At 38.3% G+C, this 17,267-nt stretch overlaps 1 non-coding gene and 1 pseudogene across 1 annotated transcript; both read left to right on the forward strand.

Moving 5' to 3' along the window:
* The first annotated feature begins 3,509 nt into the window (after positions 1 to 3,509).
* Positions 3,510 to 3,607, forward strand: LOC122737748 (annotated as a pseudogene).
* Positions 3,608 to 5,349: 1,742 nt separating this feature from the next.
* On the forward strand, positions 5,350 to 5,454 carry LOC122737594. The gene has a single exon (XR_006354417.1). It is a non-coding gene; the product is annotated as a U6 spliceosomal RNA (small nuclear RNA).
* Positions 5,455 to 17,267: the final 11,813 nt, after the last annotated feature.

Raw genomic sequence — 17,267 nt, forward strand, 5'->3', positions numbered from 1 at the left:
TCCATAAAGGGCAATGGAACCAGGACACTTGTACCTTCACATCATTGTCATGGATATGCTTATAGAAGAGGTAGAAATTGATTGTACACAAGAGAATACAGCTAAGGAAACCTGCCAGATTGGACTAAATTTCTACATAGAAGAGATTTGTATTGGAAGTAACACAATTGTGAGAGGACCCAGGGATCAAAATACGATGTATTGAAAGTGATAGATACTAAAAACATGGGAAAAAATCTGATTAATACTGAAAAATGATGCTTAGAAAACACTTACTTTGCCATCTGTATAAAATCTTTGCAATCCATCCATACAAAAATTAAGGGCATTCTCAATAAGGATATTAGTAACAACTGAGCGAGCTTCTGCAAAAAAAAAATCAACAAAAAAAAAGCAATTTTGCATTTCACAATAAACTAAAACATATAGAAAATATTAGATGAGTCTGCGTTTCCTGTTTGTAACTTACAAAAAACCTTTAATATGATAAAGTTTCTTTTATAAGAAAGTGTTGCTCATCCATATGGCAAATTCATTCAAGATTTCTTGAAAGGTAAATCAACAGCAATAACATTTTTCAATAACCATATTGACCATAAACATCAGTGTACACAGAAGACAAGGAGATAAATGCTCACCAAAGAGATTCCTCATTTCTATGGAGGATTTCCAGCACAGTGTCCAAGATGAAGATGGCTTTATATGCTATGGGTGGTGAGATCCTAATGATATTGTGTTTATTGCATCAAGCCATGGAATATTAGAGAAAATCCTGGAAGAGATCTCAAATCACTCAAAGGAGTTTCACCTAACTATACACACTGCAATGGTCAAGTGGATGAAGAATTTACATTGTCCAGATTATATGCATTAGGATGCACAACCTATAATACTTCTCTGTCAGTATGCATATCAGAGAGAGCCAGGAAAGATGGACATTGGGATGGGCTCAGAGTTGAATAGGAGAGGCCTGACTGCCATCAGTAAACTATGAATCTCCTTTATAAGATATAATGGGCTTTTTGTCAATGCTCAAAGGCCCCCAACCAGAGGAGATTAAAGTAGACTGATTGAATTAAGTGATACTGACCCTGCTGATTAACTCACTTAAAGTTGATTTGATTAAAACCACACCTGCCTAACTCCCAAGAGGGAGTGTTCTCAGAAGCTGTAGACTATGACATCAACATGAGACCATCCTCAAGTCCAGTGAACTAATGGATTTGGATGATGCTATCATCCAATCAGCTTGAAGCAGTGTGTAAGGACTGCCTCTCCTCTGGACCTATAAAAAACTTCCACATGCAGTTTGTGGCTGAAGCAGGCTCCTGGTGGAGGACTTGAGGAAGAACCAGACCAGGCTGAAGCTCTAGGCTAGATAGGCCTTTTCTCAACTGACTGAACTCCATGTGTTCTCTTTTTACTAATACCTGGTATGCTTTAATAAATGTTTAATGCCCAAAGACTGGTGCTAAAGCTTCTAATTTAAGGCAACCACATATTTAGTTTTAAATGTCACAGCTTTAATGTCCTTAAGTTTCCTATAAAAGTAAGGGCCCATTTAAAAATACTAACATTGTTATATGGCAAGAAAATATGGAATGTGACAGTCCATGAAGAATTAAAAATAAAAATCACAGATAGGTACATGGGGAGAGTTAGTTCCAACCTATAACCAACAAGCAATTCTGAAGAAGAGGAAGGAAAAATGTCATACATCAAGGGAACTTAACATTTTGTGTGTGAAATGGATCCCTTTCATTGTCTGGTGAGGCCTATGGACCTCTTCTTAGAATAAGGTTTTAAATGCATAAAATTATTATTATTTTTTTTTAGTGAGGCAATTGGGGTTAAGTGACTTGCCCAGGGTCACACAGCTAGTAAGTGTTAAGTGTCTGAGACCAAATTTGAACTCAGGTACTCCTCACTCCAGGGCCGGTGCTCTATCCACTGCGCCACCTAGATGCCCCAATGCATAAGATTATAAAGGAGACCAATTATATTTATATTTTTATCAGAATGAAAAATAAACAAATTCCAGATGTGAGGTTAATAACCCGTATTAGGTTTTTTTTTGGGGGGGACATTTTGTATTTTATTTTTTCCCAATTACATATAAAAACTATTTTAAGTTTCTTTTTTAAAATTTTGAATTTCAAATTCTCTCCCTCTCCTCCCCACTATTGAGAAGACAAGCAATTTGACATAAGTTATACATGTGTAGTAATGCAAAACACATTTATACATAAGACATGCTGCAAAGAAAACAGAAAACAAAACAGGAAGAATAAGGAAAGTAAAGAAAAAGTATCTTCGATCCACATTCAGGTTCTAACACTTCCTTCTCTGGAGATCAATAGCACATTTATTACAAGCCCTTCAGAATTGTCTTGGATCATTTTATTGTTGAGAAAAGTTATTCATAGTAGATGATTATACAATGTTGCTATTACTGTATACCATGTTCCCCTGGTTCTACTCATTTCACTCATGTAAGTCTTTCCAGAATAATACCTCTTGTAAAGGAATTGTATGATAAGAAGAGAAGATGGGCTGTTAAGGGTCATGTTAGGGGAAAGCCTGATGCTGACACCCTGTAAGTTCAGGACTGATTTGGAACAAAATGAGGCACTCATTAGTCATTGAACAGTTAATAAAAGCAGATTTACTTAGCTATAACATTCCAAAGTTATACAGTAGCACTAAACTAAGCTACACAGGCATGTCTGATACCCACATGGAAGTATATCTGGTCAAAAGCTGGAACCTTCTCACTTGTGTGGTCTTCTCTTTACCCTGTCTGGGTGGGATCTTTGAAGCCCTTTAGGTGGCCAGGAAGTCACATAAGCACAGTGAGACCATCAGAAAGCTGGATTAAGAAAGGTACAGATTGAGCCTGTTCCCATCCCAGGGCCAATTAAGCTTTGGCCTTATTATTATTGCCTTTTAGGGAAAATGCAGCCTAACCTATATCAGGAATATGGCAGGGGGAATGGCGGGGGGCGGAATTCCTGCTAAATATTGGTCCTAGCATAGACAGTGAGGGGAAGAGATGACAAGCAGATATTTAGAGTTTTCCGGTGATACTCTCAAGGTATAAGAAAAGGAGGAAGATCTCTTGTAGATTACTTATGGGAGTAGAGGGACAAGAATTGCACAGGATGAGTGGTCATGGATGGGTTTTGCTCTCCATTTTTCTAGTCAATGATCGAAGAGAAATCATAAGCCCATTTGAGATTTATGATTATTTTTATACTTATCATACACTGTTCCAGAGGTGTCAAACTTGAGGTAAAAACTCTTGAGTGGCACCTGAACCAGATTAGAATGTAATATGAGGGGGCAGCTAGGTGGCACAGTGGATAAAGCACTGACCCTGTATTCAGGAGGACCTGAATTCAAATCTGACCTCAGACACTTGACACTTGCTAGATGTATGACCCTGGGCAAATCACTTAACCCTCATTGCCTTGCCCCCCCCCCACCCAAAAGAATGTAATTGGAGGGGATCACTTTGCCAGCATGTATATTAAAATTAGAACAATATAGAGATTAACACGGCCACTGTGAAAAGATGACATAAATCTGTGAAGTATTCCATAAATTTAAAAATGACAGATAAATAAATACATTTGATAGGGAAATGTTTAAGAAAATAAATAAAAAATATAATACAACATAGATAATAGTAATTGGTAGTTTTCAGTTAGCAGCTCAGGGATAAATTTCTATTTGAGTTTCACACCTTATCTGAATAGTATATTTGTGACCATTTTTAAAAACCTTGAACATAATTGCACTATTTTCAATGATTATAGTGTTTTATATTTGATATCTTTGCTTTTTTCCCCACAACACATTTTAAATTATATCTATGATTTGTTAACTGCTAGCTACTTGGTCAGGAATACAACCTCCAATTATAATTTTGGTTTTATGCAAACACTTTACAATGTGATTTCTAGAGAAAGATAAAGTAAAATGGGAATACTGCCTGTGTGCAAATGAATGAATGAATGAATGCATAAAGCTGGAGTTCACCACAAAACCCTTTTCAACACTCATTAAAAAGTTTTTATAAAGTGATTTGGTGGACATTGTTGCTGAACTACAATCCTTCCGTGCATCAATTCTTGCTGCTTAATGTTATAAAATTAAAGGGAGCTATGGAAGATGCAGAGCATTGGGGTACATCTGGCTTGAACCCAGGGCATGCTGGAAAAATTTCATTTTAAAGTAAATGCTTATATCAAGATTTTAAAAATTATGGTTTGCCTCTTACTGGATTCAGTGAGGGAGAATCCAGGTAACTGAAGAAATACTTAAAACTATCAACTAATAGTTGTATATGGAATGGTATTAATGAGTTGTAATAATTATTCTGGAGAAATATGAACTATATTGACAAGTGACTCTTTGACCCTCCACTAAAGGTCATGACCGGTTAGGATACTGATCTGTCCCAACTGTGACAGCTGTTGAGTAGTACAGTTAGAAGATGGAGATTTCAAGTAAAGACATATTTATTAAGTGCCTACTATGTACTAAGCACTGTGGAATACAAAGAAAGATAAAAAGTTTCTTCTCCCAAGGAGTTCACAGTCTAATGGAGTAGATAACATGCAAACAATTATGCACAAACAAGATAGATGCAGTATAAATAGGAAAGAATCTCAGGAATAAGGCATTATCATTGAGGGGGGGGCGGGAAAGGCTTCTTGCTAAAGATGGTATTTTAGTTGAGATTTGAAGGAAGTCAGGAAGGCAGAGGGGAAAGATGAAGAGAGAAAATTCTACACATGGGGGTGAGGTGGAGGGTGGGAAGTGACATGAGGGAATGGGGATGGGGGTAGGGGGAGGAGCAGGACAGTCAGTAAAATTACAGTTGGGAGATGGTGTGTCATGTGTGAGCAACAGGAAACAGGCTAGTGTCACTGGATCACAGAGTATTTGCATGAGATAAAAAGCCTGGAAAGGTAGTAAGGGAGCAAGTTATGAAGGGTTTTCATTAAACAGAGGGTTTTATATTTGATATTGTTTATATTTTATAATTTGATTTCCTAGTTATAAAAATACAACTTTGCACTGAAGTGTTATATATTTGATATCCCAAATAAAAATACAATTAAAAAGTGTTATGTCCTTTTACTTTAAAAGAGCACACAGGGGGGCAGCTAGGTGGCACAGTGGATAGAGCACTGGCCCTGGATTCTGAAGGACCTGAGTTCAAATCCAGCCTCAGATGCTTAACACTTACTAGCTGTGTGACCCTGGGCAAGTCACTTACCCCAATTGCCTCACCAAAAAACAAAAAACAAAAACAAACAAACAAAAAAAAACCACACAGGTGCTTGCTTTGGCAATGCATATACTTAAAGTGGAAGGATACAGAGAAGATTAGGATGGCCTCTGCTCAAGGATAACATGCAAATTCGTGAAGTGTTTCATATTTTTAGGGAACTAATGAAAAAATAAATGTACAGGAAGGTGGGCTAGCCATACTGCATCTCAAGCTATACTATAAAGTGGCAATCATCAAAACTATTTGGTACTGGCTAAGAAATAGAGTGGTAGATGAATGGAATATGTTAGGCACAGGAGACACAGTAGTAAATGACTACAATAATCTATTGTTTGATAAACCCAAAGATTCCAGCTTCTGAAATAAGAACTCAGTATTTGACAAAAACTGCTGGAAAAACTGGAAGATAGTATGGCAGAAATTAGGCATAGACCAACATCTTACACCATATACCAAAATAGGTCAAAATGGGTACATGATTTAGACATAAAGGGTGATACTACAAGTAAATTAGAAGAAGAAGGAATAGTTTACCTCTCAGATCTGTGGAGAGGAGAGCAATTTATGACCAAACAAGAGATAGAGAATATTATGAAATGCAAAATGGATTATTTTGATTATATTAAATTAAAAAGTTTTTATACAAACAAACAATTTGACCAAAATTAGAAGGAAAGCAGAAAGCTGGGAAATAATTTCCATAGTCAGTGTTTCTGAAAAAAGGCTGCATATCTAAAACATATAGCGAAATAAATCAAATTTATAAGAATGCAAGTCATTCCCCAATTGAGAAATGATCAAAGAATATGACCAGGCAGTTTTCAGATGAAGAAATCAAAACTATTGACATATGAAAAAAATGTTCTAAATCACTATTAATTAGAGAAATGAAAATTAAAACAACTCTGAGGTACTACCTCACACCTATCAGATTGTCTAATATAACAAAAAAGGAAAATAATAAATGTTGGAGAGACTGTGGAAAAATTGAAATACTAATGCATTGTTAGTAGAGTTGTAAACTGTTCCAACCGTTCTGTTGACCAATTTGGAACTATGCCCAAGAGGCTATGGGGTTGTACATACCCTTTGACCCAGTAATACCACTACCAGGTCTGTATCTCAAAGAGATCACACAGAAGGGAAAAGGACCCACTTGTACAAAAATATTTATAGTAGCTCTCTTTGTGGTGGCAAAGAATTGGAAATTGAGGGGACACCCATCAATTGGGGAATCGCTGAACAAGTTGTGGTATATGAATGTAATGGAATACCATTGTGCTATAAGAAATGATGAGCAGGCAGATTCCAGGAAAACCTGGAAAGACTTAAGTGGACTTTTCCTATTTTCTCATCAAAGTCCCTTTTGAGAGCTTCCATGGCCTGAGACCAGTTCATATTTTTCTTAGAAGCTTTGGATGTTGGAGCTTTGACGCTGTTATTATCTTCTTCTGAGGTTGTATTGTGGTTTACCTTACCCCCAAAGAAGTTTTTGATGGTCTTCTGCTTTCTCTGCCTACTCATCCTGGCTTACTATTTCTTGGCTTTTAACTCCTTCTTAAAGTGTGGTGCTGCTTCCAGGACACACTGTTCAAGCTACAGCGTGGCCCAGGGGATGGTTAGGCTTTTTCTCAGCCTGCCTGGCCTCACTTTCATTTGATTTTAAACTCTCTTCTGGGGGGACGGGGGGGAGGGGCTGCTTCTCTGCTCCACTCCTGTTCTCAGCTTCAGAGGGTCCCAGGTGTTTTGGGTCGAGAGGGGGCAGGCATTAATCTCACCTGGCCTGTTCTCAGGTCCAGAGACAACCTCAGGCCTACTTTACTAAGTAACCAACCAGCAAAGCTTTCTGTGGTGTGGTTCTCAGCTTCCAATGAGACCGCTCTCCTGCTCCCCTCCCCAACCTGGGTCTCTCGCCACTCAGGATTTCTTCCTGGTTCCCCGCTGGGGTGGGACAGTCAAATCCTTTCCCCCAGTCCAGTGGTACCCCTGCACTTACACGCCCTGGGCCAGCTGTTCATTCTGACTACGTGCATGCTCGGTTCCAGAAGACGCTTGTGCTCCAGCCGATTCTGAGGCACTGGGGCAAATTCCTCTGGCAGGTGTCTGGTGTGTCGGCCCGATTGCAGGGTTAGGCTTTATTCATGGCTCAGCATGGCCCCCTGAAATTTATCTATAGCTGGAGAAAACTCTCAGCCCATATTTTTTGTGTTTTTTTCTGCCCCAAGTGTTCTTTTATTGCTATTTTTGGGGTGATTGTATCAGGAGTCTTGTGGGTTTAATGTCTTTCTTCCACCATCTTGGCTCTGCCAGGAATATTATAGCCAAATTCCAGAACTCCCAGGTCAAGGAAAAAATACTGCAAGCAGCTGGAAAAAAGGAATTCAAATACTGTGGAGCTCCAATAAGGATAAAGCAAGATCTAGCAGCTTCTACATTAAAGGACCAAAGGGCATGGAATATGATATTCCAGAGGGCAAAGGAATTGGGACTTTAGCCAAAAATCACATACCCAGCAAAACTGAGTATAATTTTTCAGAGGCAAAAATGGGATTTCAATGAGAAAGAGGTCTTTCAAGCACTTGTGATGCACTGAATAGAAAATTTGACTTTCAAATACAAGATCCTGGAGAAGCATAAAAAGGTAAAGAGGAAAAAGACTTCATGAGGGATATTAAAAGATCAAACTATTTACATTCCTACATGGGAAGATTAATACTTTGAAATCATAAGAACTATCTCAGTTAGAAATCCACAGAAGACAGGGCTGAACTGAATATGAAGGGATGATATCTGTAAAGCATTTATGTTTTGTTCCTTGTAGGGCAAACAGGGTGGGGTGTCTAATGTCTGGGGCTGGATTTGGAGTTGGGGCCTCCTGCATACAGGGCTGGTGCTTTGTTCACTGTGCCACCTAACTAATCCATGATGACATCATTAAAATAGGGTTGAGATGTAGGAGGAATAAACTGGGGGAGGGAGAAGGGGAGAGATTGTCGGGGGAGAGGTGGTTCACATGAAGGAATCAAGAAGAAAGCTTATGGAGGAGAGTAGAAGAGGGGGAAGGAGTTGAGGAATGAGTGAACCTTAATATCATCAGAATTGGCTCAAAGAAGGACTAACATACATACTCAAGTAGATATAGTAATATATTTTTGCCCTGGGGGGGAAGAGGGAGAAAAGGGGTGGGGAGAAGGGAAGGAGGAAAGGGCAGATTGGGGGAGAGAGCAGTAAAAAGCAAAACACTTGCAAGGAGGATGAAGATGTTCTCTGCATTACTGCACCAGTGTGACATATTGAATTGCTTGATCTCACGGGGAGGGTTGAGGAGGGAGGGAGGAAGAAAAATTTAGAACACAGAATTAGCTCAGGGATCCTGATCTCATTGGAGTGGGCTCATGGAGGGAATAGCTTTCATATCCAATTGGGAGGAGCAATCTATTTAACCCTGCAGGAAAATGGGAGGGGAAGAGGATAAGGAAGGGGTGGGGAAAGGAGTGCAGAGTGAGGGAGAGGATAGTCCGAAGTAAAACACCTTTGAGGAGGAATAGGTAAAAAGAAAATAGAGTAAATGTCATGGGAAGGGAGTGGGATGGAGGGAAATAGTTATGATGATCGATTACAATGGCAAAATGTATGGTACCTACTTTTTGTTTTGTTTTGTTTTGTGAGGTGGTTGGGGTTGGGTGTCTTGCCTAGGGTCGCGCAGCTGGTGGGTGTTGAGTTTCTGGGGCCAGATTTGAGCTCAGGTCCTCCTGACTCCAGGGCCGGTGCTCTGTCCACTCTGCCACCTAGCTGCCCATATGGTACTTACTTTGCTGGGCTTTTATGAAAAAAATTCTCAGTCAAGCTTAAGGTACTATATAAAGGTTATGATAAGCAGGATACTATCAGAAAAACCTGGAAAGACCTACATGAACTGAAGCAGAGTGAAATGTACTGTATACAAAATAATAGCAATAGTGGGGGATGATCTGCTGGGAAGCATGTGGTTATTTTCTGCAAGGCAATGATCCAATATAACCCTGAAAGACTTATGAAGTTTGCAGCTCATCTGCAGAGAAAGAACTGATAGTATCTGAAAACAGATGGAAACACATTTTAATTTTTTTTTTCATTTCCTCTTTGACAATTCCTTCATCTGAAGTTTTGGTTCTTTTTTTACTGTTTTCTCTCACAACTAGCTAATATGGGAATTTTTCCATGACTACTCATGTATAAATTATTTTGAATTGCTTGAGTTCTTGTGGGTGGGGGGTGGGAATGGAGGGAGGAAGAGAAGTTGGAACACAAAATTTTTTAAAATTGATGTTAAAATTTAGTTTTTACATAGATTTTGGAAAATAAAATTCTATTCAAAACATCCAGGACCATCTCCAGGCATCCTGATATATAACTTGCCAATGAACCCAGATGGCTCTGGAGGAGAGAGTGAGGTGGGTGACTTTGTATAGTCCTCCTTAACTTAAATCTAATTCAGTACAAGTAATGACATCACCCTGATTCCATGGTTTTCTTGGAGAAAGAACAAACAACAACAATTATTACATGGGATATATTTCTGTATCCTGTGATTTCCATCCTTCCTACCTCTTTGTGTCAAATTTCCCCTTAGGACTCCTGGATGTATCTTTCTGAAATGTTTCTTTTGCTTGAACTTCAAATACTTTCTTTTAAGTTTGCCTTATATGATAATCTGCTAATTTACTTCCATGTCTCAAGTGTCCCTCCTCTTCAATACCTTCCCCCAAACAACTGCAGAATTGATTTTCCTAAAGCACAGATCTGACCATGCCTCTTCCCTGTTTCTTGTTAATTCTAAGATTAAATGCAAGCTACTTTGGCATTGAAAATTTTTTCACAAATTGACTCCTACCTATCTTTAGAGATTTATTACATGTTATTTTCCTTCATATAGTCTATAGTCTGAACAAATTTACCTCACTCTCCTTCAAACATGAGATCCTGTCACCTCTTTCTATATACTTTTATTCGCAGGCTGGTTTTTGTCGTTGTTGAGTTGTCATGTTCAACTCCTCATGATCCCATTTTTAGTTTTCTTGGCAAGGGTACTGCAACAGTTTGCCATTTACTTCTCCAGCTCATTTTACAGATGAGGAAACTGAGACAGGCAGGGTTAAGTGACTTGCCCAGGGTCACAGAGCTAGTAAATGTCTGAGGCTGGATTTGAACTCAGGAAGATGTCTTCCTGATTTCAAGTCCTGTGCTCTGTGCACTGTAGAGGAACCTAGCTTCCCTAGGCTGGTACTCATGCCTACAATGCCTTTCATGATCCTCCCTTGTATCCCTAGTATGTCTCCCCTGAAATTATGTTGTATTTATTTTGTATGTATTTTGTATGCACTTGTATGTGTATTTGTTTTCTCCCTAGACAGAATGCAAGCTCCTGCAAGGGCAGGAATTGTTACATCATTGTCTTTATATCCTTAGTGCCTAGCATAGTACTTAGCACATAATAAAGGTTTAACAAATGGTTGTTGATTTATTGGATTTTATTAAGCAAATTACAATGTAGTTTCAATAAGGTAATGTCTCTTCCTGATACCAAAAATGATGCTACATGGTGGTGTTAGATACGAACATATCTAAAGAATAAAAATTGCAAATGAACCAAAGGGAAATGGAGATCCATGACAGACAGAAATAGGCTGATATATGTTTCTAACAATGACCTCTGTGTGAGAAGCAAGCAGTGTGAAAGATATCATCCAAGAAACACGTACTTAGAAGGAATTTAGCAGATCCTTTTGCAACAATCGGGTCGGGGTTCCAAATGGACAACCCCAAAGGCTAAACTGGCAACACGGAATGTTCCAAGATATAGAAAGAAGCCTCCAGCAAGTTGGGCAGATTATATAGAGAGGATTTATATGACAGACATGAAATATATAGGATGAGAAGGGATGGTCTGAAACAGAGAAAAGAGTGCCTCACTTTGGCTGAAGTATCGTGTCCATGGAAAAATGAAAATAATCTGATTAGTAAATCATATTCATATATGGAAATGCATCAATTGTTACATCATTCTTAGCTTTCTATACAGTATGTGTCTCACCTCTAAATTTCATCACTTCCCTGAATAGAAAGTTTTCAAAGCTATGAGCCTGAAGTATTCAACCAATCTGACCTTTGTGCTAATTCTTTTCTGGAAAAAAACTGTTTACCACCTGTTTTCTATGGAGTACAACATATGCTCAGTACAATCATATGCAAACCAGGGGCAGGCTGGTTCATTTTATGAAGTCTGCCTCAGGTGATTTATCTTTTTCTCAGAAATTAATAGTGTCCTCACTTCTCAGTCAATACTACCCAAAATGGGAATGCTAGAGTAGAATGACATTGATTCTTCTTATCAAAACATAGGCATATATGCAATATTGGGCCCTACTATGTTAGGATTATCTGTCAATTCATTTTGTTTTATTCCCTGCACTTTACAAACTCTTTCTTTATGTATTCTATGAAATTGGCATAAAATTGACTCTGCTATGTTTCTCAAGGTAGGTGCTATAACTTTGAGGATCACTAGAAAGGCTTACATGATGACAAGATGTCTCCCCTTCCCATGAATTGTGAAGCCTGAAATTCCATCACTGGAGACTTTTTCCTTGGGATTATATATTGCATTCTACCTCAGATCCTCTTTGGAAAAAATAATCATAACTGACATAAGAGGAGAAAGGAATAACATACTAAACTGTTCATGCTTTAGCCTGAATATCCTTATTAGAGTGTACTTTTTCTCTAAATGAATGGGACCCAGACCATCACGAGAACATTGGAATAAGGGGGAATGAGAGTGTGTTGGAGTATGGGAAAGATGCCTGAAGGAGAATGATGTCATTATAATTGTTGAGATTAAGTCCTGATACTTCTCTTGGGATCTATTCCCATATTTAGCAGTGAAAAGAGTGCTAGTTTTGGAACCACAGGACCTGGGTTCAAATCTCATATCTGCCATGTATTATCTTGGGCAAGTCACTTAATTTTTTTGAGCCTCAGTTCTTATCTATAAAATGGCAGGGTGTGTGTAGACTGGATGACTTCTAGGCTGTTTCTGGTTGGTGAGTAAAACTAGGAAAAAACACCTACCACCTCTTCATCTTCCTGACAATGGTAAAATATCTCCGATCTCTTCCTGAAGTTTCTTGACAGGTCTGAGGGCATAGGTTCTGTATTCTGCTTGCAAGGTTTCAGCTGAAGAGATGGGGACCAACCTTCTCCCTACTTTGGCCATGAGCTAATTAGCCAGTCAGGCAAGTTCTGCATAAACCATCTTTCCATGACATGCAATATGTCAGGTTGGGGAGTTAAAGATTCTGTCAACACAAAAAGTCCATGTTGAATTGTCTAACCAACTATTTTTATCAGGGGACTTTACTTCTATGCTTCCTAGACTATTCAGCAATGGTTTGCAGATTCCTCTTCCCTTTTCTCTATCCTCTCCCTCCTTCCTTCTGATTCCTCTGACACTGAACCACGAAACTTAATTGTTCTAGATTCTAGGGCTTGGACCCTTCGATGGACTCTTGGTCACCTAAAGTAGAATAGCACAGAGCAAGAGAAGATGGTGTTTCTCAAGTTGATGGGACATCTCACTGCCAACTGAGTCAACATATCTTTCTGACTTGGCACATCATCATCGTAAATACAAGGTGAGGGCAACTATACTCAACAGAACCAGTGCTGTATCTCTTCCAAATATTATTTCCATGTTATTATTGAGTAAATTAATTTTGATACGTCTTATATGGTCTATGAGTATCTCATCTTGTTCTAATCCTAAACTTAAACCACTGGACTAGCCTGAGTTAGATTTGGCCCAGGATACCTTCCCTGATTTGACAGATGAGGAAACTGAGTGCCAGAGGCATTGTGACTTTCCTGAGGTCATACAGATTGTAAGTGAAAGAGCCAGGATTTGAATTCAGATACCATGATGCCAGTACAATACTCTTTTTACCATACCACTCTGCCTTCCTCAGCCTTCTTTACTTGAAGAATCATGCTGCCTCTAAAAGGCAACTAAAACTAAAAGGTTTAAACCACTGATTTTTCTACCCTCCTGATTCCTAATGGATTGTTTGTTTATTCTACCAAGTGAAGTAGTTTTGTTCTTTGCCTGATGACTGTCAGGAAGGAAAAAGAGAGTCATTTGGGCTTGTAGGAGTGCTGGAGAGATTTATTAACTGGACTCGGGAATCTTCTGTACCAGCCGTAGATAAGATTTTGAAGGGCCTTGAGGACTGCCTAAATGCAGCAGAGATAAAAGTCATAGCAGCATGAAACTTCATGACATCACCTTGTGGTTCCTAACAAGCCCTAGCACAGTAAGAGACCCGAAGAGCCATTGGCAGCTTCTTTCCTCGCTTCCACATTAATGTTTTTGTAGTGTACCACCAAGGGACAGACCCTAGGAGGTTTGGTTTCAAAGCCAGAGCTGCAGTGATTAAGAGATAGTTCTTTGGAGCCAGGATTACAAAAATCTGATGCACAATGCCTGGTACACAGTAGGCATTTAATAAATCTTTGACCAACTGATGGATTCTTTTCTGAAATGTTCACTGTTCTGAGTCTTCTGAAGCTCCCTGACAAACCATGAAGCCATGTTGGGCCCTATCCAAAGTCCTGAGATGTCATAGGTAAGAAATTAATTTAGAGTTATAGGAGCCTAGAAACATGTGACTAGACTTTGGGAATATCTTTTTAATTTACCTTACTTTCATTAAGTTTTTGACTTTCAGGGGGAGAATAATACTTATATCCTCTACTCTTCCACGGGATTAGGATCTCTGAAATCTTTGAAAAATCTTTTATCAGCTTGATGATTTTAGAAAAAACGTGGATAGGCTTGCACTAAATAATGACTAGTGAAATGAGCAGAACCAAGAGAACATTGTATACAGTAACAGCAGTATTGTTTTAAGAAGAACTTTGAGCAAATAAGTGATTTTGACTATTATAAATACCCAAATCTAGTATAATGGACCCATGAAGGAAGATACTATCTGTATCCAGAGAAAGAACTGATAAATAGAAGTATGTATAGGATGATTTTACATATATACATATTTGTGCCTAATGGTAACCATCTCTAGGGTGGAGGGAGGGAAGGACAAAAAGAAAAAAAGAAATTTACATAATGACTTTATTATATATTTAAAAGGAATAGCAAGTTCTACATAACAGATTTACAGTTTCATGTGCAATCATCTTTTTATTGTACTTTGTTATGGAAATGCTTGTTTTGTTACATAAATTAAAAATTAAATAAATAAATGAAATTTTTGAAGTGCCACTGAGAACTCTTCCTTGGCAACCCTTTGTTGTCAGTGACATAATGGCTAGAGCTTTGGCCTTGGAGTCATGAATACCTGAGTTCAAGTCTTGTCTCATACAAATCACTGTGTAAATTAAGTGCTAACTGCTTGGAGGTGGAGTCAGAAAGACCTGCCTCAAAATCTGCCTCATACAAATTACTACTGGCTGTGTGATTGATGTGCTAATCACTAGGACTTGGAGTAAGGAACAACTGAGATCAAATCTTGCCTCATTTACTTACTATGTGACTCATGTGCAAAGCACCTAACTCCCCATAGCCTCAGTTTCCTCATTTATAAAATAGGAATAATAGCATTTACCTAGCAAGGTTGTTGTGAGGATCAAGTGAGATAAAACATGTAAAGCACTTTGTAAACCTTAAGGTACTATATAAATGTTAGCTATAAACTGGTAGGCATTGTGGTTGGAAAGAGGATAAACTCTGAAGGCCAAGGATGTAGGTTCAAATCTTGCTTCTGACACCTGGCGGTTTTGTCACCCTGGACAAGTCACTTCAGTAATGGAGATATAATGAACAAAAACAATGAAACAGTTCCTGCCCTCAAGAAGCTTACATTCTATTATGGAAGACAATATGTTTACATACATGTAATACATGGAATAAATACAAAAAATTTTGAGGATGAGGTAATAGTAGCTAGAGTATCAGGAAAGATCTTATGCAGGTTTAGCTGAGCTTTGAGGAAAACCAGGGACTCTAGTGATTGGAAATGAACAGAAAGAGCATTTCAAGTATGGTAGACAGTCCATATAAAGCACAGAAATAGGAAATTAATCTAAGCCTCAGTTTCCTCATATGTAAAATAATGGAGCTGAATGAAATATTTTCTTATTTCCCTTCCATCTCAAGATCTCTGAAAAGAATGATGAAGGGTTCCTTCTCCCTACTGAATTATAGGGGAGCTATTGGGAAATCTTAGCTCCACAGGTCTTTAAACACCTGGGAAGGCAGGCGAGGTGGCCAGAGACATAGGCACAACATGTAGCTAGGTGTGATTTGAGGAATGTCAAAAAGTTCCTGTAATCTGAGCTTTCTCCCTTACTAGTCTACTACTCTGTCTAAAACTCATACTGTTAAATGGATGCCTTAGAAATTCTATGGGAAATTGCAAGTTTTAGTTGAGTTAAGGCTTTATAAGGCAGCCCAATGCAGTGGTTAGTGTGTTGGGCTTGGACTTAGGAAGTCTTGGCTCTGACACTAGCTAACTGTCTGATTCTGGGTAAATATCTTTACCTTTATCTGCTAAATCATCATCCATTTCCTGTCCCACTTACATGGGATATCCCAGGGCTCTATCTTCAGCAGTTTTCTCATTTCTCTCTATTCTTTAATCTCATAAACTCTTGTGGGTTCAATTATCCTCTTTATATAAATGACTCCCAAATCTATATATCTGGTCCTGGTATGTCTCCTGATTTGCCATTCCACATCACTAAATGTCTCCTAGATATAACTATCTTTGTATTACATAGGCATCTTGAACTTAATATATCTACCTTATACTTGTAAAGTTTTTTATCCAAATGTAGAATTTTACATTTATGCAAATTAAGTTTACCCTATTATATTTAGGTAATAATTCTAGGCTAATGCTTTTTTTTTTTCCTGTGGGGCAATGATGGTTAAGTGACTTGCCCAGGGTCACACAGATAGTAAGTGCCAAATATCTGAGACTGGATTTGAACTCAGGTCCTCCTGAATCCAGGACTGGCACTTTGTGCACTGAGCAACCTAGCTTCCCCCTATTGAAATACTTTTACATCCCAATTCCTTCTCCTTCTCATCATCATTAACAATACCACTAGTATTTATGTAGTACCTTATATATGTTTTCTTATTTGATCCTCATAACAACCTTTGGAAGTGTGTTATTTTACAAATAAAGAAACTGAGGCTGAGAAAGGTTAAGTGACTTGCACAGGTTTAAACAGCTAATAAATAAATGCATAAGGCAAGATTTTAACTCAGGTCTTCTGGACCCCAAGTCCAGTCCTTTATACAGTGCCACCTAGCTGCTTCATCTAATGTGCAAGCCTTACCTTTAGTTTTATGGAAGCAAACTTTTCAGTTTTGCCATCTATGTCTTCATGTAGGTGTATCATGAAGTAATAGAATAGGAATCATAGACATTTGGCTTTGACTCTGGAACCAGGAAAACTGTGTTCAAATCTAGCCTCAGACATTTAGTATGAACAATAATGGGCAAATAATTTTATTTCTCAGAGCCTATTTTTCCTAGCAATAAAAGGAGTATAATAACACTTAAACAGCTTATTTCATAAAGTTGTTTTAAAGACAAATGCTATGTAGACATTAAAATTCTATAATAAATGTGAATTATTCATTCAAGTCATCGATACCAAAAATGTGGAATAGTAAGGTTTCTAGAGTCACTCCACTCCATACCTCCCTCCAAGTTGTTATTGATCCATTATGATCATGGATTAGATAGAGCAATGGACTCAGATTCAGGAAGACCTGAGTTTAATCTACCTTGGACACTTACTTGCTATTATGATCCTGGATCCCCGAACCTCTCTTTGCTTAGGTATCTTCATCGGTAATGTTAGGGGTCTGTACCAGATGGCCTCTCAGTTTATAATC

This window comes from Dromiciops gliroides, chromosome 1 (genome assembly GCF_019393635.1).
Source record: "Dromiciops gliroides isolate mDroGli1 chromosome 1, mDroGli1.pri, whole genome shotgun sequence".
Lineage (NCBI taxonomy): Eukaryota > Metazoa > Chordata > Mammalia > Microbiotheria > Microbiotheriidae > Dromiciops > Dromiciops gliroides.